At 36.3% G+C, this 24,275-nt stretch overlaps 1 protein-coding gene across 3 annotated transcripts in view; it reads left to right on the top strand.

The window, feature by feature from the left end:
* The window catches only part of LCLAT1 (lysocardiolipin acyltransferase 1), a 203,317-nt gene that overhangs the window by 80,434 nt on the left and 98,608 nt on the right, over positions 1–24,275 (top strand). The gene's annotated exons all lie outside the window — the stretch shown is intronic.

Genomic DNA, 24,275 nt, shown 5'->3' with positions numbered 1-24,275 from the left:
GGTTCCAAGCATTATACTAGGTGCCATTGTTTTCTGAATTTACCTAATCTATCATTTTAAAATTCTAGAAATGTTTACTTTCCATAGTTAGAAATGCAACGTGTTCCTTAAGTGGTGGATGACTATGGATTTTTCAGCATTGCTTAATTGCCCTTCACTCCTTAATGTGAAGAAGGGGTAAGGAGCAGACGAAAATGTATTCAAACCTGTTGTTCACATATGAGTGGATGAAGCACCCACTAAACTCCCTGACAGCCTCATCCATTACATTTGTACTTCTTTGGTTTCCTATGTAATATTTTTTATTTGAATTCTTTGCTCTCTAAACCATGTCCCTATCAATAGTGTACTGAAACTGTGTAGGATTCTGACAGCAAAGGGCAGGCATTGTCCTCAGGACAGACTGGTAAGAAATATTGCCTGTTTGTGTTTTACTTGCCTTCATACTTATCACATAACAGTATTATAGTGTCAGTATAGCCAGACTATTTAACTCATTATTGAACCTGGAGATTTTCACAGAAACTAAATGCCTGTGGCTCGCAATTTGTTATGTAAATAAATATCGAAACATCTCTAATCAATAACATTCAGGTAACAAAAGACATATTAATACATCTCTGTTCAATAATACATTAAATGTCAACTGACTTTCCCTCGAGCAAACATCTCCATAGAACTAGCAGAAAGCTGCAAGAGATTTTATGACATAGTGCCAAAATTCATATAGTAGTCTATCCACAGTACCTTATTGGTAGAAGCTGTCACTGTCCTCAAAGAGTCTAGGGGAGGGAGCATACACATCACCTCTTGATGGCAGAAATGTCAAAGATTTTTCAGGGTTTTAAAAACTGCCACATTCATCAAGAATGATAATGTCTTGTTTATCATTCCTTATTCTACATAAATATATTAACAGAATATTAATAGTATGTGAATGAGCTTGAAAATGTATGTGAAAGCAACAAGTTACATTGAGAAAAATACAAATGAAAAAGAAAAAATTAAAACAGCTTTGTGTTTCATAGATTGAATCCATAATAAAAAGCCTTCCCAGAATGGTTTTTGGAGGACAGTGGCAGCTGCCTGATTTTCCTTATCCTTAAAAAAAATTAAAAAATTTAAAAAAAAATCATCCAGTCAACAAGCAGAGGGCATACAACCACATATCACTCATCTTTTCTTCCACATGATCAGGAGACAAAGAAGGCATTTAGAAGGTATGGTATTAAGTAGAGAAATAAAAAGTCTAAAAGAGTTCTCCCATCCATCATTGCAAACCTTTGGGTTCTAAGAGTGAGGAAAGGCTTAAGAGTAAAGGCATTGACAAATTAGAAGAAGCACAGACAAAAGCTTCCCCAGAAAGATTCCAATCTAATGCTAAATGTCAAAATACCAACTGAACACGGGTCAGGACCTAGTAGCTCATAGCACAAGATATAGGAAAGTGATTAGAAAGAGAGTGAGACCTGAAGATGCCTCAGAGAAGCATTGCTTCTGAGGGAGAATCAGATATATAGAGATGGGGTAAACTTCCCTTAGAAGTGTGACAGTGAAGGAAAAGGAAATTGAAGATCTGAAATAAAAGAGAAGCATGAAATAAAAATCTTTGCTCACTCCATGCAAATTATGCACCCAAACTCCATAACCATAAGTGGTTTTTAAAAAACTTAAGTAGAGGGGAAAACTGAAAAACCAAAAAGTCAAAAAATGTACACCATAACACAGCACTCTAAATTGAATGAATTATTAAATAAGCATTTGACTACTTTAAAAAACCTACTTTTGAGAAATACAGTGAATAGTAATGGACGAGAAAATTAGAAGAAATATGTCAACTGAATTCAAGCAAAAAAAAACAAAAAGAATTAAAAAGCAAAATCAGAAATAGTGAATTATGAAATAGCCAAGAGGAAATAGAGTAAAATGACTCAGTGGTGAAAAGCTGGAAGGATGTCCTCAAGATCAGGAAGAAAACAAGAATGTCCACTCTCACCACTTTCTTTTGGCCATGCCATGTGGCTTGTGGGATCTTGGTTCCCTGTCCAGGGATTTGAACCTGGCACTGAAAATGCTGCATCCTAACCACTGGACCTCCATGGAATTCCCATACTCTTGCCACTTCTATTCAACATAGTTTTGGAAGTCCTAGCCATGACAGTCAAATAAATAAAAGGAATCGGAACTGGAAAAGAAGTAGTAAAACTGTCCCTCTTTGCAGATGATATGATACTACATAAAGAAAAAAATCCTAAAGATGTTATCAGAAAGCCACTAGAGCTCATCAGTGAATTTGGTAAGGTTGCAGTACAAAGTTAATATATAGAAATCTCTTGAATTTCTACATACAACAGCAAAAGACCGAAAAGAAAAATTAACGAAACAATTCCATTTATCATCATATGAGAAAGAATAAAGTACCTAGAAATAGGCCTATTTAATGAGGCAAAGGATTTGTACTCTGAAAAGTGCAAGATGTTGATGAAAGGAATCAAAGATGACACAAACAGATGGAAAGATATACCATGTTCTTGAACTGGAAGAATCAATATTGTCAAAATGACTACAGATAATAATCTACAGATTCAGTGCAGTCCCTATGAAATTACCAATGGCATTTATCACAGAACTAGAACAAAAAAGTTGTAGATTTGTATGGAAATACACAGGACCTCGAATAGCCAAAGCAATCTGAAGAAGAACAGATGGAGGAATCAGGCTCCCTTACCTCAGAATATACTGCAAAGCTACAAAAACAGAAATGTAGATCAGTGGAACAGGATAGAAAGCCTAGAAATAATCCCACACACCTATGGCCAATTAATCAATGACAAAGGACATAAGACTACACAATGAAGAAAAGACAGCCTCTTTGATAATCAGTGCTGAGAAAACGGAACAGCTACATGTAAAAGAGTGAAGTTAGAACATTCTCTTAACACCATACACAAAAATAAGCTCAAGATGGATCGAAGACCTAAATGTAAGGCCAGACACTATAAAATTCTTATACGAAAATATAGAAAGAACACTCTTTGACATAACTTGCAGCAGTATCTTTTTCAGTCCATCTCCTATTAATGAAAAGAAATGAAACCTCATTAAACTTTTTTTGCATAGCAAAGGGACCCATAAACAAAACAAAAAGACAACCCATAGAATGGGAGAAAATATTTGCAAAGGAACTCACCAACAAGGGATTAACCTCAAACATATACAATTTATGTAGCTCCCTGTCAAAATAAAACAACCCAATCAAAAAAATGGGCAGAAATCTAAACAGACATTTCTCCAAAGAAGACATGTAGATGGTGAAGAGGCACGTGAAAAGATGTTCAGCATCACTAATTATTAGAGAAATGCAAATCAAAACTGCAGTGAGGTATTACTTGACACCTGTCAGAATGGCCATCATCAAAAACTCTACAAACAATAAATGCTGAAGAGACTAGAGAAAAGGGAACCCTTCTATACTGTTGATGGGAATGTAAATTGGTACAACCACTATGGAGAACAGTATAGAGGTCCTTAAAGAACTAAAAATTGAACTACCATATGATCCAGCAGTTCCACTCCTGGGCATGTATCTAGAGAAAACCATAATACAAAAAGATACATGCACCCCACTGTTCAATGCAGCACTGTATATAATAGCTAAGACATGGAAGCAACCTAAATGTCCATCAACAGAAGAATGAATGAAGAAGAAATGGTATATAAAATGGACTAGTACTCAGATGTAAAAAAGAATGAAATAACGCCATTTGCAGCAACATGGATGGGCCCAGAAATTATCGTACTCTGAATTACTTCAGAGAAATACAAATGTCATATCAGTTATATGTGGAACCTAATTTTTTTTAAAAGATAAGATGAACTTATTTACATAATAGAAACAGATATCAAAAACAAACTTATGGTTACCGAAGGGGAAATGTGGGCGGCAGGCCAGAATAAATCAGGAGCTTCGGGTTAACATAAACAAACTATATAAGACAACCAACAAGGACCTCCTTTAGCACAAAGAACTCTGTTTAATAACCTACATGTTTGTGATAACCTACATGAGAAAAGAATCTGAAAAAGAATGAACATGTGTATAACTGAATCACTTTGCTGCACACCTGAAACTAATAACAACCTTGTAAATAAACTATACTCCCAACAACATTTTTTTTTAAAAAAAGAATGAAAAGGAGGAACAAGAAAAAAAATGTCAGAGGAAGTAGTTGAAGTGAAAGACAGTCATAGTTATTCTAACATCTATATAACTGGAGCCTCTAAAGAGTCAATCAAAACAATGTAACTTAAATATTACAAGGGTTATATTTTAAAGTATTACCCAAGAGAAATGTTGGGCATAAAAGATGACTGGAGAGGTACTTTTTTGACAGCATGAGGAGCTCTCTATACCCACTTCCCAGTGAAACTGAAAAAGTAGCAGTCATTTAAAGTCTCTGGAAATAGTCCTAAAGGCATACAGAAAATGAAGATACATTTATTCAAGAAAATTTATACCATGATTTGTCAAGAACAACGAGAACCTGTGTTTTTTGAAACAAGACACATTCATTTTCTCCCACCTCTCAGTTCAGCCTGACAGAAGCTCTGTCCCATGCTGGTGCAGCCAAGAACACAGGGTGACCCACAATCAGGAGAAATCTGACAACTCTGAGCTTCTCCCTCAGGAGAACCCCACATTTAGCTCCCCAGTTTTAACACTGGCACCTGAGATAGGAGTCTTCAAAACACCTAACTTTGAAAATCAAGTTTTATACCTGTGAGATTCATATAGGATATATAGGAAACTAATCCTATATAAAATAGGATAGCGAAATAATTTTTAAAGGGCTCTTGCATACTTGTGTTGCTATACTCCCGGATCCAGTGCAAAGGCAGCTGAATGGAAAGCAGTCAGTCTTTCTGTGAAAGAGGGCTTATCTGTGAAAGATTCGCTTGTCTTCCTTGCTGTAGCCAGAGGGGCAGGGTTCTAATAACACACACATCTAAGGGCACACTGTAATCCTCTCCAGAAATCTTGGAGGGTGGGTATATCATTCACATACCACCTCTGGTCACCAGTGTCTCTGAGAAGGGAGCTTATGTACTTGTCTGGCACTCTGACTTTATGGCTGTTACCCAGAGAATACATCCCTTGGGACTCTGGCTCTTGTAACCAGGGGTTTGTGTTCACGGGGTGGGAGTGGGAACAATGGGATGGTAGCAACCGAAGAAGAAACAGTTCTTAGCTAACCATTGCTCTAGGGCTCAGTGTGGAGGGAGCAGGCAGAAAAACCCATCTCCAAGTCTTCTCCTAAAAGAAGAGAAGTATGTTTGCATAATTTAAAAGCTGCTGTCTGAGGGTGTGACTTCCAATTGGCCTGAATCAAGGTGTTGAGATCCTCTCTATTGGCACATCTGTCCTCAACTAGTGGGAGCCACTAAGAATAAAGTAGGTAGGCTGCTTGGACAATCACAGGAGGTGAGACAACCAAGAGCTAGAGTATGGTTGAATGGTAAGGTTCATCTCCTATACGAGGACACTCCTTCAAGACTGAGAGAGGTAGGTGTTTTATCTAATGCATAAAAATGAACACAGTCAAGGAAAATGAAGAGACAGAGGAATATATTCCAAATGACAGAACAAAATAAAACCTTAGAAAAAGACCTAAATGAACTGGAGAGGAGTGACTTACCTGGTGGTAAAGCGTTCAAAACAGTAGTCCTAGAGATGCTCATTGAGCTCAGGAGAACAATACATGAGAAGTTCAACAGAGATAGAAGATATAAGAAGGAACTCACAGTGCTGGAGAACTCAATAACCGAACTGAAAACATAGGAGTTTAACAGTTTAGATAAAGCAGTAGAAAAGGTCAGTGAACTTGAAGATGGAGCCATACAACTTTTCCAATCAAGGCAGCAAACAGCAAAAATGAAAGATTGAAGATAACTTAAGGGAATTATCCCTGGAGATTCCCATGGACAGCCCAAGCAGGCTACAGTTTATGTGGTTGCAAAGAGTCAGACACAACTGAGCAACTAACACTACTACTACTACTACTGCTACTGCTACTGCTACTGCTACTACTACTACCACTACCACCACTACCACCACTACTACCACTACTACCACTACTACTACGGGAAATATGGGAAATACCAAGAGGCCTTACACTTGCATTATAGGGGTCCCAGAAGGAGAAGAGAAAAGGGAAAGGGCAGAAAACTTATTTGAAGAAACAGTGGCTAAAAACTGCCCCAGCCTGGGGAAGGAAACAGTTCCAAAGAAGATGAACTTAAAGAGACTCATGTCAAGACACATAATTAAAGTGTTGAAATAAATGAAACTAGAACACTTTCTAACACCATACACAAAAATAAACTCAAAATGGATTAAAGATCTAAATGTAAGACCAGAAACTATAAAACTCCTAGAGGAGAACATAGGCAAAACACTCTCCGACATAAATCACAGCAGGATCCTCTATGACCCACCTCCCAGAATATTGGAAATAAAAGCAAAAATAAACAAATGGGACCTAATGAAACTTAAAAGCTTTTGCACACAAAGGAAACTATAAGTAAGGTGAAAAGACAGCCCTCAGATTGGAGAAAATAATAGCAAATGAAGCAACAGACAAAGGATTAATCTCAAAAATATACAAGCAACTCCTGCAGCTCAATTCCAGAAAAATAAATGACCCAATCAAAAAATGGGCCAAAGAACTAAACAGACATTTCTCCAAAGAAGACATACAGATGGCTAACAAACACATGAAAAGATGCTCAACATCACTCATTATCAGAGAAATGCAAATCAAAACCACAATGAGGTGCCATTACACGCCAGTCAGGATGGCTGCTATCCAAAAGTCTACAAGCAATAAATGCTGGAGAGGGTGTGGAGAAAAGGGAACCCTCTTACACTGTTGGTGGGAATGCAAACTAGTACAGCCGCTATGGAGAACAGTGTGGAGATTTCTTAAAAAACTGGAAATAGAACTGCCATATGACCCAGCAATCCCACTCCTGGGCATACACACTGAGGAAACCAGATCTGAAAGAGACACGTGCACCCCAATGTTCATCGCAGCACTGTTTATTATAGTCAGGACATGGAAGCAACCTAGATGCCCATCAGCAGACGAATGGATAAGGAAGCTGTGGTACATATACACCATGGAATATTACTCAGCCGTTAAAAAGAATTCATTTGAATCAGTTCTAATGAGATGGATGAAACTGGAGCCCATTATACAGAGTGAAGTAAGCCAGAAAGATAAAGACCATTACAGCATACTAACATATATACGGAATTTAGAAAGATGGTAATGATAACCCTATATGCAAAACAGAAAAAGAGACACAGAAGTACGGGACAGACTTTTGAACTCTGTGGGAGAAGGTGAGGGTGGGATGTTTCAAAAGAACAGCATGTATATTATCTATAGTGAAACAGATCACCAGCCCAGGTGGGATGCATGAGACAAGTGCTCGGGCCTGGTGCACTGGGAAGACCCAGAGGAATCGGGTGGAGAGGGAGGTGGGAGGGGGCATTGGGATGGGGAATACATGTAAATCCATGGCTGATTCATGTCAATGTATGACAAAACCCACTGAAATGTTGTGAAGTAATTAGCCTCCAACTATTTAAAAAAAAAAAAAAAAAGTGTTGAAATCTAAAGACATGGAGAGAATTTTAAAAGCATCAAGTGCAAAACATGTTATGTACAAGGGAATTCCCATAAGATCATCAGCTTATTTTTCAGAAGAATCTTTGCAGACCAGAAGGGAGTGACATGCTATATTCAAAGTGCTGAAATTTAAAAACTGCCACTCAAGAAGACTGTATCTGACAAAGTCATCCTTCAGAATTGAAGGAGAGATAAAGGGTTCCAGATAAGCAAAAGCTCAAGGAGTCCATCACCTCTAGACTGGCCTTACAAAGGAATGTTAAAGGAACTTCTTTAAGCTGAAAAGAAAAGGTGCTAATTAGTGCTGGGAAACAATAAATATCCTTGGTAAATATAAATATATAGTAAAATTTAGAATAATGTTGTAAGGGTTGTGAGTTAACCACTTCTAAAGCTGAAATAAATGTTAAGACAGAAGTGTTAACAATAATTGTAACTATAACAATTAAGGGATACAGAAGATAAAATGATGTAAATTGTGACCTCAGAAACAAAATATGGAGTAGTAAAAATGTATAGCCTTAGAATGTGTTCCAAATTAAGTTGTTGTTAACTTAAAACAATATTATTTTATGTCTCATGGTAACCATAAAGCAAAAATCTATAGTGGATGCACAAATGATTGAGAATAAGGAATCTAAGCCCACCACTACTGAAAATCATAAAGGAATAGAGCAAGAGAGTAAGAAAGGAACAGAAGAATTCTAAAACAGCCACAAAGCAACCAAATGGCAGTAAGTACATAGCTATCAGTAATTAAAAGATATTCCGTGCAAATAGGAATAAAAAGAAAGCTGAGTTAGCTGTGTTTCCTATCAGACAAAATAGACTTTAAGACAGTCTTTGATAAAAGACAGGCTCATTATATAATGATGAAGAGGTCAGCCCAACAACAGGATATAACATATGTAAATATTTATGGATCCAACATAGGAACACCTAAATGTATAAAAAGATATTAAGAGACCTAAGTGAGAAATAGCAGTACATTAATAGTAGAGGACTTTCATCAATGGATGGTCATCCAGACAAAATTAATAAGGAAACACTGGCCGTTAAGTCCAATTGGTCTAATATAATTTAATAGACATATATAAAACATTCCAAATTCCATGGACTGTGCAGTCCATGGGTCACAAAGAGTTGGACACGACTGAGCGACTTTCACATACACACACCATGCAAAAGCAATGAAATACACACTTCTTTCATTTTCCTATGGAATATTCTCCACAATAGATCACATGTTAGGCTGCAAAACAAGTTTTATTACATTTAAGAAGATTGAAATCACTTCAAGGAAACTTCTTTAATCATAGTGTTATGAAACTAGAAATAAATTATTTGAATTTTCCAGTTATTTTCTTATATGTGGAAATTAAATAACGTATTGCTGAACAACCAGTGGGTCAAAGAAGAAATCAAAAGAGAAATTAAAAAATACCTTGAAACAAGTGGAAATACAACACACCGAAACTTATGGGATGCATTAAAAGTAACTCTAAGAGGGGAGTTCAATAAATCTATCCTTACACCTCAGGGAATTAGAAAAAAAAAAAAAGACCAAATGAAGCCCAAAGTTAGAAGGAAGGAAATGAGACAAGTTAGAAGGCAGGAAAGAAAGAAATGGAAGAGAGGCTAAAAAGACAACAAAAAGATCAGTGAAATTAAGTTGGTCTTTTGAAAAGAAAAAATTGACAAAGCTTTAGCTAGACTCACCAAGAAAAGACACAAATAAATCAGAAATGACAGCGAATACATACAACTGATACCACAGAAATACAAGGAATCATGAGAGACTGCTATGAATAATTATTATATGTCAATAAGTTGGACAAGCTAAAAGAAATGGATGACTCCTAGAAACATATGACTTAGTAAGACTGAATCATAAAGAAACAGAAAGACTGAACAGAGACACTACCAATAAGGAGACTGAATCAGTAATCATAAAGCCCAGCAAACAGAAGTCTAGATGACTTCAGTGGTGAATTCCTACCCAATATTTTTAAAAAGTAATGCTAATCCTTCTCAGTCTCTTCCAAAAAATTAGAAGAGAAGGGAACATGTCATTTTATGAGGCCAGCATTACCTCAATACCAAAACCAAAGATGCCACAAAAGAAAATTATAGGCCAGTATCCCCAATGAACATAGATGTAAAATTCCTGGACAAAATATTAGCAAACCAAATTCAACAATACACTAAAAGGATAATGCATTATGATCAAGTGAGATTTATCCTAGGGATGCAAAACTGATTTGACATCTGCAAATCAATCAATGAGATATACCACAGTGGCAAAAGAAAGGATAAAAATTATCTGATCATCTCAATACATGTAATAGATGCAATAACAAGAAAAACATTTGTCAAAATTTAACATACATCAGTGATTAAAACTCCCAATATGATGGGTATAGAGGAAATGTATTTCAGTGCATTAAAGGCTATAGATGACAAGCCCATAGCTAACATCAGACTTAATAGTAATGAAAACTTCTAAGTTCAGGAATAAGACAAGGATGCCCATACTGTCCATTCTTATTCAACATTATATTGGAAGTTCTAGCCAGAGCAATTAGGCAAAAATTAGATAGATAGCATCCAGATTGGAAAAAAGTAAAACCGTCACTATTTGCAAATATCATATTACATATAGAAAACTCTTAAGACTCCAGCAAAAACTGTTAGGATATGTGAATTCAGTGGGGTTGCACAATACAAAATTAATATACAAAAGTCTGTTGCATTGCTATGTACTAATAACAAACTAATCAGAAAGAGAAATTAAGAATATAACCCCATTTACAATTCCATCAAAGAGTAAAGTAGGAATAAATTTAACAAGGAGGTGAAATACTGAAAATTATACAATATTGATGAAAGAAGTTGAAGAAGACAAATAAATGTAAGGATATTTTATGCTTGTGGATTGAAAGTATAGTTTTCAATTTGAAAAGTTTTCAATTTGAAATTGTTTCAAAAACAATTCATTGTTTTCATAGTTGGCATTTTTTGACCGAAATATAACAAACAGTCCTAAAGTTTGTATGAAACTGCAAAGGCTTAGAATAGCCAAACCAATCTTGAGAAAGAAGAACAAAGCCACGGGTATAATAGTCCCTGATTTTAGGCTATCCTACAGAACTATGGTAATCAGAACAGTATGGCATTGGTGTATAAACAGACCAATAGATCAGTACAACAGAATACAGAGCCCAGAAATAAACCCACACATATATGGTCAATTAATTTATGACAGAAGAACCAAGAGTATGCAGTAAAGAAGGGATAGTCTTTTCAATAAAAAGTGTTGTGAAAACTGGACTACTATCTACACCATATACAAAAACTAACTCAAAATGGAATAAGGACTTGAACATAAGGCCTGAAACCTTAAAGATCCTAGAATAAAAAATAGGTGGCAAGCTCCTTGACATTAGTCTTGGTGATGATTTTTTGGATTTGGTACCAAAAGCAAAGAAAAAAAAAGCAAAAATAAGTGGTACTGAAGATCTTAAGCACAAGAAAGGAAACCATCATCAAAATAAATAGGCAACCTCTGGAATGGGAGAGAAATATTTGCAAGTCATATTATCTGACAAAGGGTCAGAATTCAAAATATATGAAGAACTCATAGAACTCAATAGCAAAATAACAGTTCAGTTAAGAAATGGGCACAGGACATAAATGGACATTTTCCCAAAGATGATGTACAGATGACCAACAGGTACATAAAAAGGTGTTCAACAGCACTAATCATCTGGGAGATGCAAATCAAAAGCCACGAGATACCACATCATACCTGTTAGAATGGCTACAGTCGAAAAACTGAGAAATAATAAGTGTTGGGAGGATGTAGAGAAAAAGGAACCCTGGTGCACTGTGGATGGGAATGTACATTGATATAGACATGGTGGAAAACCAGACAGAGGTTCTTAAGATTAAAAATGGCACTACCATATGATCCAGCAATTCTACTTCTGGATATTTATTGGAAGAAATCACACACACTAACTTGAAAAGATATCTGCATTATTGCAGTGTTATTTACAATAACCAAGAGATGGAAACAACTTGTGTTCATTGGTAGATGAATGGATAAAGAAAATGGTAAATATATATTCAGATATAAAAAAAGGATATTCTGTAATTTGTATCACCTGGATAGACTTTGAGGGCATCATGCTAAGTTAAAAATAAGATAGAAGAGAATTCCATGTGATCTCACTTACATGTGCAGTCCCCCAAAATGAAATAACACAAACCCAGGAAAACCTGAACTGAATATAGAGAATGGATGGTGGTGGTTAGAGGCCAGGATTTGGGGATAGGCAAAATGGGTGAAGTTGGTAAGAAGGCACAAACTTCCAGTCATAACATAAATAAGTTATGGGGATGTAATGTATAGCATGGTGACTGTAGTTAATAATATTCTACTATATATTTGAAAGTTTCTGAGAATAGATGTTAAAACTTCTGGTCTTAAGAAAAAAATTTGTAACTATATGTGGTTATAGATGTTAACTTAGACCTACTGTGTCATCATTCCGTGAATGTACATATATGGAATCATTGTGTTGTGCATCTAAAACTAATGTTATGCCTGATGTTATTTGTCACTTATATCTCAGTTTAACAAAAAAGTAATACAGCTTTATTGGGTGATTGTGAAGATTAAATTAAATGCCAGTACACTATTGCTGCTGCCTTTTATTTCTCTAGTTCCTTTTGGGACATCTACACTCTCATCTTTTGCCTTACAGAGATCTGTATCAGACCTCTGATTTTTCCAGTGTCTCACAGACCCACATTCTCTTTCCCTGACCACCTAATTTTTACTTCCTCTTGTTCTGCAGTGGTATAGTCATTTTTATCATTGTTAAACTGTCTGTTCTCATTTTGAGCTCATATGTATTTCATTCTTAGCTGTCCCATTTTCTTATCCCCCAAATTACAAGCTTCTTATAGAGTGTCTTTCATATTGTGGGCCCTTAAAGTATACGTGGACTTGATAGGATTTCCTGAAAAGGCAAACCATTAATGAGAACAGATTTTGGATTGAAGAAGACCCAATTTTAGAACTTTTAAAGTGAATAAGTAAAGCAAGGCAAAAGTGTAGGCAGGAAAAATAAAACAGAGTGTGTCAGCAAATGGAGTATTAAGGTTGGACTTTGCAGGAGAAAATGAAAAAAAAGAAAAAGAATGGATGTGTCTTACTGGTGAGCTCTATCCTGCTTCAGACTATGCTAGACTTAGCTTGTTGACAATTGCCATGACCTTAGAGTGTATTTAATGTTGCTATTTATAATCACTTCTAAATAAATGTTTGCTTACCAGAGTTTGGAATATAATCATCTGGTTCTTTTAGTTCATTTACAAATGACTAAAGGGAAATAATAATATCTGTAGTATCCATTTGGAGAAGGGATGAGAATTTAGAATTTGGAAATTTTTTTAAAAGTATGTAAGTAACAGACGTTATGTAAGAAATCATTAAGACTGTTTAGATTCCAGTTCAAGTAGTGAAGAGTTTTGGTAAGCTAACTATAGAGTTTAGAGTCTCCTAAGTTACATGAAATTAGATTTTAAAGAAAAATGTCAGATAGTTAGATTTCAACTGTCTGTAATGGTGGCTTAGACCTAGATTTTCATTTTTAGCTAACTTCATAACTACTTAGTAACAATGAAGGAAATACTAAACCCAAAGGTGTCATAAACAGTCCATTTGCCTGGTGTTTTTGTACCAAGAAATTTGTGTGCCATTTGGCCCACCTAGCTCACGGCTCCTTGGGTTTTTCTGGATTGCTAACTAATCACACTTGACTGGCAAAGAGAGTTTCGGGCTTTTAGAAAGCACTAGAAGAGGAGTAAACATTAAAGAGATAGTGATTTTAAAAGTGGCTAGGTCATATATTCAACTAAAAATCTACCTCACATATCTCATGATTTCAACTTAGATTGTCATATAATCCTGCTGTTCTCAAACCGCAACATAAAGAATTGTGGCAAAAACTCGGAACCACCACAGATTGTGAAATTTATCTAGATTGTTCAGGATGAGATCAAGAAGTGAGAAGTAACCACGTGGCTTCTGATGAATGCTTTCATCCATTCTCAGTGTGTTCAAAGCATGCAAAGTCTGAATGAAGCCTCAGAGGCTCCTGTGGTGGTCCTGCTTTAGCAAGACATTTGAAACTGGGTCAGACACCACTTCTCCTAAGTCTGACCTCCCTGAATATAACCTGTCTGACAAAATATTAAACATTCTTTGGTCAAATCTGATTTACAAGAATAACTGGAACTTAAAAAAACTGCCCTTGGTGTTGTATATGCATTCTCCTTTTTTCAAAGATCATAAATAGAAACTACTCAGTTAAAATCTATTGTCCATCTTGCCCAATACACTGGAGAAACAGTGATTATAGTGCACACTGCTATTACACATGAACATGCAACCAGACAGGGATCATACATTAGTTGGGAAGGTAATCCATTTTATGGGGTCAAATTTTCAGTTTTCACTGTATTTCATTAACATATTTATGTTAGGTATAAATTAACTTAAAGATGTTTCTCACACAGTTTTAAGAGTCACTAAATTTACTGAAGTCACCTAAATTTTATTATCTGTTGTATATTAAGTAGGGTTTCCCAGGTGACAGTAGTGGTGAAGAACCTGCTTGCCAGTGCAGGAGATTTGAAAGAGATGAGGGTTCGATCCCTGGTAAAGTCCCCTGAAGGAGGAAATGGCAGCTCACTCCAGTATTCTTGCCTGGAGAATCCCATGGACAGAGGAGCCTGGTGGACTACAGTCCATAGGGTCACAAAGAATTGGATACAACTGAAGCGATTTAGCACACATGTATATTTAGTACAAAGAATGGATAATTTTCTATTTGAAATACTGTGTTTATAATACCGAACTTAACTCCAGGGAGAAGGAAAACTCTCTGCTTCCTACCCAGCTTCCTCCTGATTAAAATGGACATTCACTAAGACTAGAATCATCTTTAAGCCATAAATGTCTTTGATATCATCCAATTTGCTGGACCCCCCTCCTTTTTTTCTTAAGGTGGGGATATTATATTATTCCCCTGGAGGAGGAAATGGCAACCTACTCCAGTGTTCTTGTCTGAAAAATCCCATGGACAGAGGGGCCTGGCAGGCTACAGTCCATGGGGTCACAAAGAATCGGTCGCAACCGTGTGACTGAGCACACATATCATTTTTACTATAGGTTTTTTTTTTTTTTAGCACACTTTTAAACTTATAAACATGTTATATGTCATACATCTCATATTTATATAAATTCAGTAGTTTTACGTGAATTGACAGAGTTCTCTATCAACTGACCAACTCCCTGTCATTCATTTTTTTGGCTGAAATGTCTCAGCCTTTTATGTCATCCACAGCATTAATAAGGTCCCACCCCCTCAGTACCAGGTTGTATCTGAAGTTTTCAATAACCCTCCATTTTCTTTTTGCTGCTATCAATAGAAAGTGTCACTTTTTATAAACTTCAAGATTAATTCAACTCATCTTAAAAACTCATTGATCGCCTCTGACCCCTCCACTTCCTCACTTTGTTATGTTTACAAGGATCAAAGAGAATACACAGCTTGCTGGGCACATTAACATAAGTTTCAAAGGCAACTATTACAGCAAATAAAACATTTTTGTGCAATTCTTTCTCTAAATTTCCTCCCAATTATGAAAAATGACATAACTGAACCCTCTTCAAATTATAGCAAGACATAAACATAGAATTACCCACCAGGAGCGCTGATTTTGGTATAGTGTGAACCCTTTCTAAATTTAACAACATTTCATGCCTTTCTTCTGTTTTTACAACTCAAGAGAAAAGATGAATACATTCTAGTTTGAAGTAAGACTCTCCACAAGAGTCAGTAGCAGCCCACTCCTGCCAGTTTCTTTAGTACACCTGAGACATTCAGTTTTATTACCTTCATTAAGTAAGTGAGCCTAGTCCCCCTGAGTAACAGCTGCTGTGGATTTCTACAGCAAATATATTTGAAGCTCTCTCTGTGACCCTTTCTTCAAAGGGCGCTTCTAGTCAAGGATTCCTAACCATTTAATGACTAAAAGGTAGATTGATTGTTTTATTGCTTCCTACTGTATCAAAATCCTGGAAGGTTTCATAGCAGCTTTCTTTCCTGTGTTGTTGCATCAGTTACAAAATATCTAAGGCCAGAGAAGAAGTTTCACTATTTTTAACAATATATTTCTACGATAAGCACATCCCATGAAAGCATATGAAAATACCCCATATTGCCTTTCTTAGCCTTCTATCAGCCAGTTCCACCAAAGGCATGTAATAGGGAGACTTCTTGTTAGGAGGCCCTGGGAAAGATGTTCTTCCTTAATAAAATAGGTTCATGAAGGGACAATGCCATTCCTTTCCTACTTTGGGACATTATTGTGAGAACACATCATATTTGGAGCTGCTGCAACCATCTTGCATCCAAGAGGATGGCCAAATAGAAATGTGAGAGACTGGTTTCTGAACCAACCTTGGGGCCAGACTTCGCTTTATGTGAGACATGTACACCTAGGGTGTAAGACCTCTGGATTGGTATTCTGTTATCTAACACAGCCCAGAGCATCCTGATGCAACTTCTTTCCCACATTTCACCAGTGCATAAAGTATCCAACAATTGACTTACTCATTCAGTAAATTTTATTAAATGGTTGTAATGAATTAAAATTTATATGAAAACTGTCTGAAGAAATAGGTATATTAAAATATTTTACTTCTATGACTGATAGCACATACAACTGTATTTTTAGATATGTAACATGGAGCATTTTCTTCTTAGCTGTCCTACTACTAGTTGAAAAATAAGTCTTTGTAATTTCAGTTGCCAGACTTTCTTGGCTGAGACAGTTTTGATGTGGTGTTTTTTTTTTGTTTTGTTTTTTTTTTGTCAAAGAGGCAGGGAAACCCATTGGGAACAAAGGTTTAATACATTTAGTTAACTCATCTGCCAGGCAGTATACCAGGATTATACTTTTTTCTAGAATTACATTGAGAACTAAGTAATTTTTTTAGGGTTGCATTGAGATGTGTGTGTGCGTGCGTGTGTGTGTGTGGCCTCATGGGCTGCAGCCCACCAGGCTCCTCTGTCAATGAAATTATCCGGGCAAGAACACTGGAGTGGGGTGCCATATCTTACTCCAGGGGATCTTCATAGCCCAGGAATCGAACACCATGCAGCTTTCTTGAGTCTCCTGCATTGGCAGGCAGATTCTTTACCACTCACACCACCAGGGATGTTAAATGAAGCTCTTGTTTTGACTGCATTCACTGACTTCTTAACGAAGCTCAAGCTCTGAGCTGTGTGGAAGTTGACAGATTCTTTGGTTGGGAGAAATGGTTTTGGGCTTTAAGATTATTCAGTCAGTCACTTACTGGTGTTATTATGGTAAAAGTGCAAGAAAAAGTAAAAGTTGCTCAGTTGTGTCCGACTCTTTGCAACCCCATGGACTATACAGCCCATGAAATTCTCCAGGCCAGAATACTGGAGTGGGTAGCCTTTCCCTTCTCGAGGGGATCTTCCCAAACCAGGGATCAAACCCAGGTCTCTCATATTGCAGGCAGATTCTTTACCAGCCGAGCCACAAGGGAAGCACTTAACTACAGTTGGTCATCTAAATTGGCTTGCCCACTGATGGGTACCTTCTCTTAACACCTCAGTTATCTGCATCGCTTCAGAATGCAAGGCTTCCCACAGGCAAGGTGTGAAGCATATTTTGACTCTAGGCCTTTCCGCACCCTTAATTCTACTGAAAATTGAGGATTTTTTTTTTTTTTTTGGCCTAAATTAATAAGCAGTTCTAAAAACTATCTAAAATGCATAGTTTTTTTAACAGGGCAATTTTAGGAGAAAGCAATAAGAGTTTGGGGGAGGCTTTGCAGTTTTTTGTCTGCTTTGCACTTAGTAGAGAAGCACAAATAAAGTTAATCTGACAATGACCAATTTGAACCAACATTGAAAAGGGTGTTTTACAATAATAGTAAAAAGATAGGAGAGATGCACTCAGTGTACTTTATAGTTTGTCAACCTTAGTTTCAGTGGATAACTGGATTCCAGTGCCTTGACTTGGCCTTTCAGTTGTGACTAAGTAAGTACCTATAAATTGTAATGGTAGTTTTAAAGAGAAGGGTAATACTGGGGATCCAGTGAATTAGCTGTTGTTCATATATGTCTTTGTTAGGGGGGTTTACAAAGGCCGATGTGACTTTTTATTTCCTTGTTTATTCTTTTTCTAAATCTTATGGCAAATACTCAAGTCTGATGTTTCTGAAAGTTATACCATTGTGTAATGACTACCAGGCAGGAACCTATCATGTGACCAAGATTTAACATGTCCTTCCACAATAAAAGGCCCAGACTGTATCTTAGTATTGTTGCTACTGATAATCAGTCTTCCACTATTAAAATCAGATAAATGAATCCCAACTAAGAACACTTAGGTCTTTAATTTTACAATGCAATAACAAGTAGCTGTTATTCATGTATTTAATTAAACAGAAGTTTGCATTAATGTTAGATATTCTTAAATAACTTTTTATGAGGAATAATTTTAGATTTATTGAACATTTGCAAAGAAAATAGAGAAAAATTTCCTATTCTTCCCCTGATGTTAACCTCCTACACAACTGTGTGACATTTGTCAAAACAAAGAGATTAACATGGGTATACTACTACTGATATTAACTAAAGTACAGACTTTATTCAGATTTCAGCAGTGTTTTCCCAGTGTCCTTTTTTTGTTCTGGGATCCAGTAGAGGATCCTGGTTTTTTGTTTTTAAATTTATTTATAAAACTTTAATTGAAGGATAACTGCTTTATAGAATTTTGTTGTTTTCTGTCAAACCTCAAGTTGAATAAGCCATAGGATCCTGTAATTTTTTTTTTTTTAATCACCATGTTCCCTTAGTCTTCCTCCATTCTGCGGCAGTCCTTTATTTTAGTGCTTTTGAAGAGAACTGGTTGGATATTTTGTAGAATGTCTCTCATTTTGAACTTGTTTTGCATTTGCTTTTTCATGACATTTTCTCAGGATTAGTTGGGGGTTATGGGTTTTGGGGAAAAGCCCCACGAATGTGAACTCATTTCATGGGGAAGGTTCATAATATCAACCTAGCTTATCATGGGTGATATTAATTGTAATCATTTGGTTAAGGTGGTGTCTGCCAGGACTCTGCACCACATAATTAATGTTTTCTCCTCTCTCTGTTTTATTCAGTAAGAGCAGCCCACATACAAGTGCTGGCTGTGGATAGCGGAATTAAACTTCACCTCCTAGAGTGGGGAGTATCTACGTATTTTATTTGTAATTCTGTGAAGGAGATTTGTCCCTTCTCCTCAGTTGTTTAATTATCCAATATGAACTTATCAATATTTTATTCTTTGGGTTATAATCCAGTAGTACTGTTATTTATTTTGTAAATTCTGAGAAATAGAACTTACTTGTTCTGGGTTTGTTTGTATAACTATTGTTATGCACAACCACAGTCAGTAAATATAGTATTTGCTCATGATTGTTGTGATATGAGTTAGTATAAAATTTGCATCTGTTCATATTATCACTCCTTCTCATTTAGGAGAGGCCTGTGGGTAACATTTCCTTGGTGCATCTATACCCTCTATTCAGGATTAAAAATATGTGGAAGAGAACAGTTTGTCTTCTCTCTTGAACATTGCTTTTTGTTTCTGGCATTGCATTCATAGTATCATAGTAGATACTGTAATGAATTAATAAAAACTTGGACAATAGTGATAAATTAATCTATCTTTGAAGTTCAGTTTTTAGCACATTAGGTGAGTAGTATAGATATTTCTGTGGTTCTCTTAACTACAATTTATCCTTGAACACCACTGGTTTGAACTGCATGTGGATTTAATCCACTTAAGGTATTTTTTTTCCTAATAAACATGTACTCTAGTACTATACAATGTGTGGTTGGTTGAATCCATGGATGTGTAACTATGGATATGGAGGGAATAACAGTAAAGTTATAAGTGGATTTTCGACTTTTCTTAGGGGCAGGAACCTCTAACCCCCAGGCTGGTGAAGGGTTAACTGTATATTCATCTACACTAAGATGAAAAAAAGAAAAAGAAAATGCTGTGGAGGGCTTACTTTTTATGGAAAAAGAATGCATAATGTTAAAAATACACTCAGTTTTTTTCCCCCTAGCCAACTCTAAAACTTGATAAAAGAAAATTTAAGCCAAGGAAAACCAGGTTCTAAACTTATGGAATATCTTTAGACAATAGAGTATGCTCAGAGATTATGCCTGTTTTGAGAAGGCAGTGCTGATAATGTAAATGGGGTTTTTGAAAAAACGATGGTGGTAGCAGAGCCACGCCAGCACCCACAGAATCTCTCTTTATAACCTGCTAGACTCTCCATCCTTGTCTGAGAAATTAAGGTGATAAGACAAAATGTCCTCCAATGGAAAAAGTATAAAACAGGCAGGTTATATAGACTAATTCCAAATTACATGATCAGTTGCACTGTCATTTATCAGTCCATAAAATTATGAAATAAATATATGATGACCTCAAGACTATTAAGAAAACTGCTAACATCTGGATATTGCTTTTTAAGAAAAATAGGGCTATTGCTTTAAACATGAATAACATGTAGCGTTGGCAATGAAATGGGGAGAAAAAGACTCACAAGGTCTTCCTGTGATTTTTATGAAAGAGAGAAGAACATTTAAATTGAAGAGAATAAAAAAGATTGAAAAGCATTAGTGATATATAAATGGAACATGAGAAAGCAAAGCACAAAGAATCATCATATCTTCAAAGGAGAGTTCTAAGAAGCTGACTGATTCAGTCATTTTACTTGCCTTTCTGGGATTTCTGAAACATACATAAAATATTATAGAAGTTTTATGACAGAGTCCCATGGGTCTTCCTATTGCTCCCTTCCCCCAAGCGAGCAACAGCTATCTCACTTGGAATGGAGAAATACACTCAACCTGTCAGTATGTTCAGTCTAGAACAACTATGAAGACAATGCAGAATTCACATTTGAGGAAAATACACAGCTTTAAAGAAAGTCTAAGAATAGACTCTCTGAAGAACAGGTATTTCTCTGAGGAGAACATCAACTGTGTTTAACTAATACCCTTAGAGAGATTCAAGTACATATTGCAAAGAGGCTGTTTAGTACAGTGGCTAAAAACATCAGCTTTGGAGCCAGACTGCCTGCATTTGAAACCTGGTTTTACCACATACTAATTCTTTGAGTCTCAGTGTACCTCAGTTTCCTCATCCATAAAATCGGCATAATTTTACCTAATTTATATAGTTGTCTTGATAATTAAATAAATTAATTAATGAAAAATGCCTCAAAGAGTACTAGGCACATAGTAACCATTCAGTCAACATTTTTATTAAAACTACTGTCTGTATGTGTCATAGCTTATTATAGTTTTTGCTCTTTGTCCTTAAAAAATTGGCTTCTGTGATAAAGAACCAGTTGTAAATTTTGAAAATTAGAGTTGCTTGCTGAAATGATCAATTAGTAGACCAGACACCACTGAAGAGCAAATTAATGAGTCAGGTGACCAAGCTAAAAGATTTTTCTTAAACAAATGATAGGAGATGAAAATTATGAGAGGAAAAATCCAGAAGTTTTAACATTTATCTAAGAGACGTTCCAAATAGAAAGTCTGAAGGAATGAAGAAGAGAAAAAAATAGTATTTTCTTAAATAATGGAAGGATTATTCCCAGTTTTAAAGAAACTCGTATTAGAAGAGTATACTAACTGCTAAGCAGAATTAGTGAAAAAGTTGCATACCTATATTCATACTGGTAAAGTTTCACAAAACCAGGGATACAGAGAAAATCAGTAAAGCTTCCAGAGGGGGGAAAATTAGGTTATGTACAGAAATCAGATTGATATCAGACTTCTTATTAGCTGTATCAAGTTACAGAAGACTGTGGGCAAAATAGCTTTGAAATTTTGAGGGGAAGATTACTTGGAAGTCTCAAGTTCTGTTCTAAGCAAAACTAGCCTCCAAAATTGAGAACAACAATGAAAATTACATTTCAGAAATATGAAGACTCAAACATTTTTTGGCAGAAATTCCTTAAGGAGGACTAACAGAAGGATGTGAGATATAAGAAACAAATTATAAAAGAATCCAACAGACTTACTGAGTCAAATCTAAATATTTAGAAATATTCCTGTGACACAAAAGGAATAGTAGTAGTAATAATAATGGCAGTTAGGGGGAACTATTGGGTGTTTTGTTCAAATTTTGGAAGAGGGACAAGAGGAAAGCATACTTTTTTGTTTAGGGGAAGATTGTTAACTCAATGTTGACAGTTATTTAAATTTTGTTAGGAATAGAAGAGTGAAGTTATTTAAATTTAAATGTTAGAAATAGAAAAATAAAGTATGACCTTTAAAATAGAGTTTATAATTTCCAAGTTACTAGAAGAGGGGTGAGCAATTGTGAATGGGAAAATTTTTTGTTACATTTTTATGTTCCTTGATGCAGTATCCTTGGTATTATTGTAACTTAAACATGATAATAGTGATTACTTATTGAATACTTTGTGCTAAATAATCTTGTTTATTTCTTACAATTCCTATTAGGTAAAATACTATTGTGGCGTTATGCTTATTATTACATTTGGGATCAATGAGGGACAATGGTTTAAGGCTGACCAGCTGGTTTGTGGTGGCTCCCTGATTTTAACCCACACAGTCTCACTCCAGAGTCACACAAAGCCTACAGACTGCACTGTGGGTGTAGGTGTCTTCAGGTGAAAGAGGAGAAACATGTAGGTGTCTATCAGGTGGCTATCACTGACAGTAAATATAGTGGGTAAGCAGCAGTTGAACACGTCTCAGCAAGACCTATGCTAAACTTATTTATATTTGTAGAATATAGTATTCTAGTTTGAACTTGTTTTTGCTTAGTCACTCAGTCATGTCCAACTCTTTGAGACCCCCAACCAGGGTCCTCTGTCGATGGGGATTCTCCAGGCAAGAAAACTAGAGTTGGTTGCCATGCCCTCCTCCAGGGGATCTTCCCAACCCAGGGATCCCACATTGCAGGTGGATTCTTTACCATCTGAGACACCAGAGGAAGCCTACGAATACTGGAGTTGGTAGCCTATCCCTTCTCTGAGGGAACTTCCTGACCCAGGAATCGAACTGGGGTCTCCTGCATTGTGGACAGTTCTTTACCAGCTGAGCTATCAGGGAAGCCCCAGTTTGTACTTACTCAAACCAAATAACATGGTCAAAATCCTTCAAGCTAGGCTTCAGCAGTATGTGAACCAAGAACTTCCAAATATACAAGTTGGATTTAGAAAAGATAGAGGAACCAGAGATCAAATGGCCAACATTAATTGGATCATAAGAAAAGCAGGAGAATTCCAGATAAACATCTACTTCTGCTTCATTGACTACACTAACACCTTTGACTGTGTGGATCACAACAAACTGTAGAAAATTCTTGAAGACACCACCATACCTGCCTGCTGAGAAACCTCTATGCAGGTCAAGAAGCAACAGTGGAACCAGATGTGGAACAGTAGACTGGTTCAAAATTGGGAAAGGCATATGACAAGGTGTATGTATGCTGTCACCCTGCATATTTAACTCCTATGCAGAGTACATCATGTGAAATGTGGGGCTGAATGGCTCACAAGCTGAAATCAAGATTGCTGGGAGAAATATCTTCAACTTCAGATATGCAGATGGTACCACTCTAATGGCAGAAAGTAAAGAGGAACTTAAGAGCCTCTTGATGAGATTGAAAGAGGAGACTGAAAAAGCTGGCTTAAAACTTAACATTCAAAAAACTAAGATAATGACATCTGGCCCGATAATGACATCTGGCCCCATGACTTCATGGCAAATAGATGGGGAAACAATGACAGTGTTTATTTTCTTGGGCTCCAAAATCACTGCGGACAGTGACTTCAGCCATGAAATAACCAAAAAAAAAAGTCCAAATAAAGTCCTACAACTTTACTAAATAATCAAGTAAAGTCCAAAAAATCAAATAAAACCCTACAGTCTTTAAAATCATTGATTAAATGATGTAATGATAGTTCTATATGTTTTCAGGGTCCTACAGTATCTACCTAAGGACAATAACTATTGTCTTAGTTGTGTTTGATTGCAAGAAACTACCACTCATCCCCTCTAGCTGAAATAAGAAAAGCATATTGTAAAGATACACAGTAAGGGAGATGGAGTCTTGTGGATATTCAAGAAGAGAAACCAAAGACTGACCAGCCCTTGTTGAAAACTGCCTTTTGTTCTGGATCACAATCAGCTTTAGGGGCCTCAATAGCAGAAGTTGTTTAGGTCTTCACTACAGTGCGCCCCCTTTATTTTGCCTAAGGTACTACTGTCTCTATCATCTGCTTTTTTGTCCTCTGTTTGTCTTATATAGCAACTTGTTTTCTTCATGGTCCCAGGTAAAATTTCTGAGAGAAGACATTTGACTGGCCAGATAGTTACTGTGCATGGCCCAGGGTTTTCATGCTCATGGAGTGTCAGATAA

The sequence above is a fragment of the Cervus canadensis genome, chromosome 5, assembly GCF_019320065.1.
Source record: "Cervus canadensis isolate Bull #8, Minnesota chromosome 5, ASM1932006v1, whole genome shotgun sequence".
Lineage (NCBI taxonomy): Eukaryota > Metazoa > Chordata > Mammalia > Artiodactyla > Cervidae > Cervus > Cervus canadensis.
The sequence above is the reverse complement of the archived record's forward strand: the minus strand, read 5'-3'. Positions and strand labels throughout refer to the sequence as shown.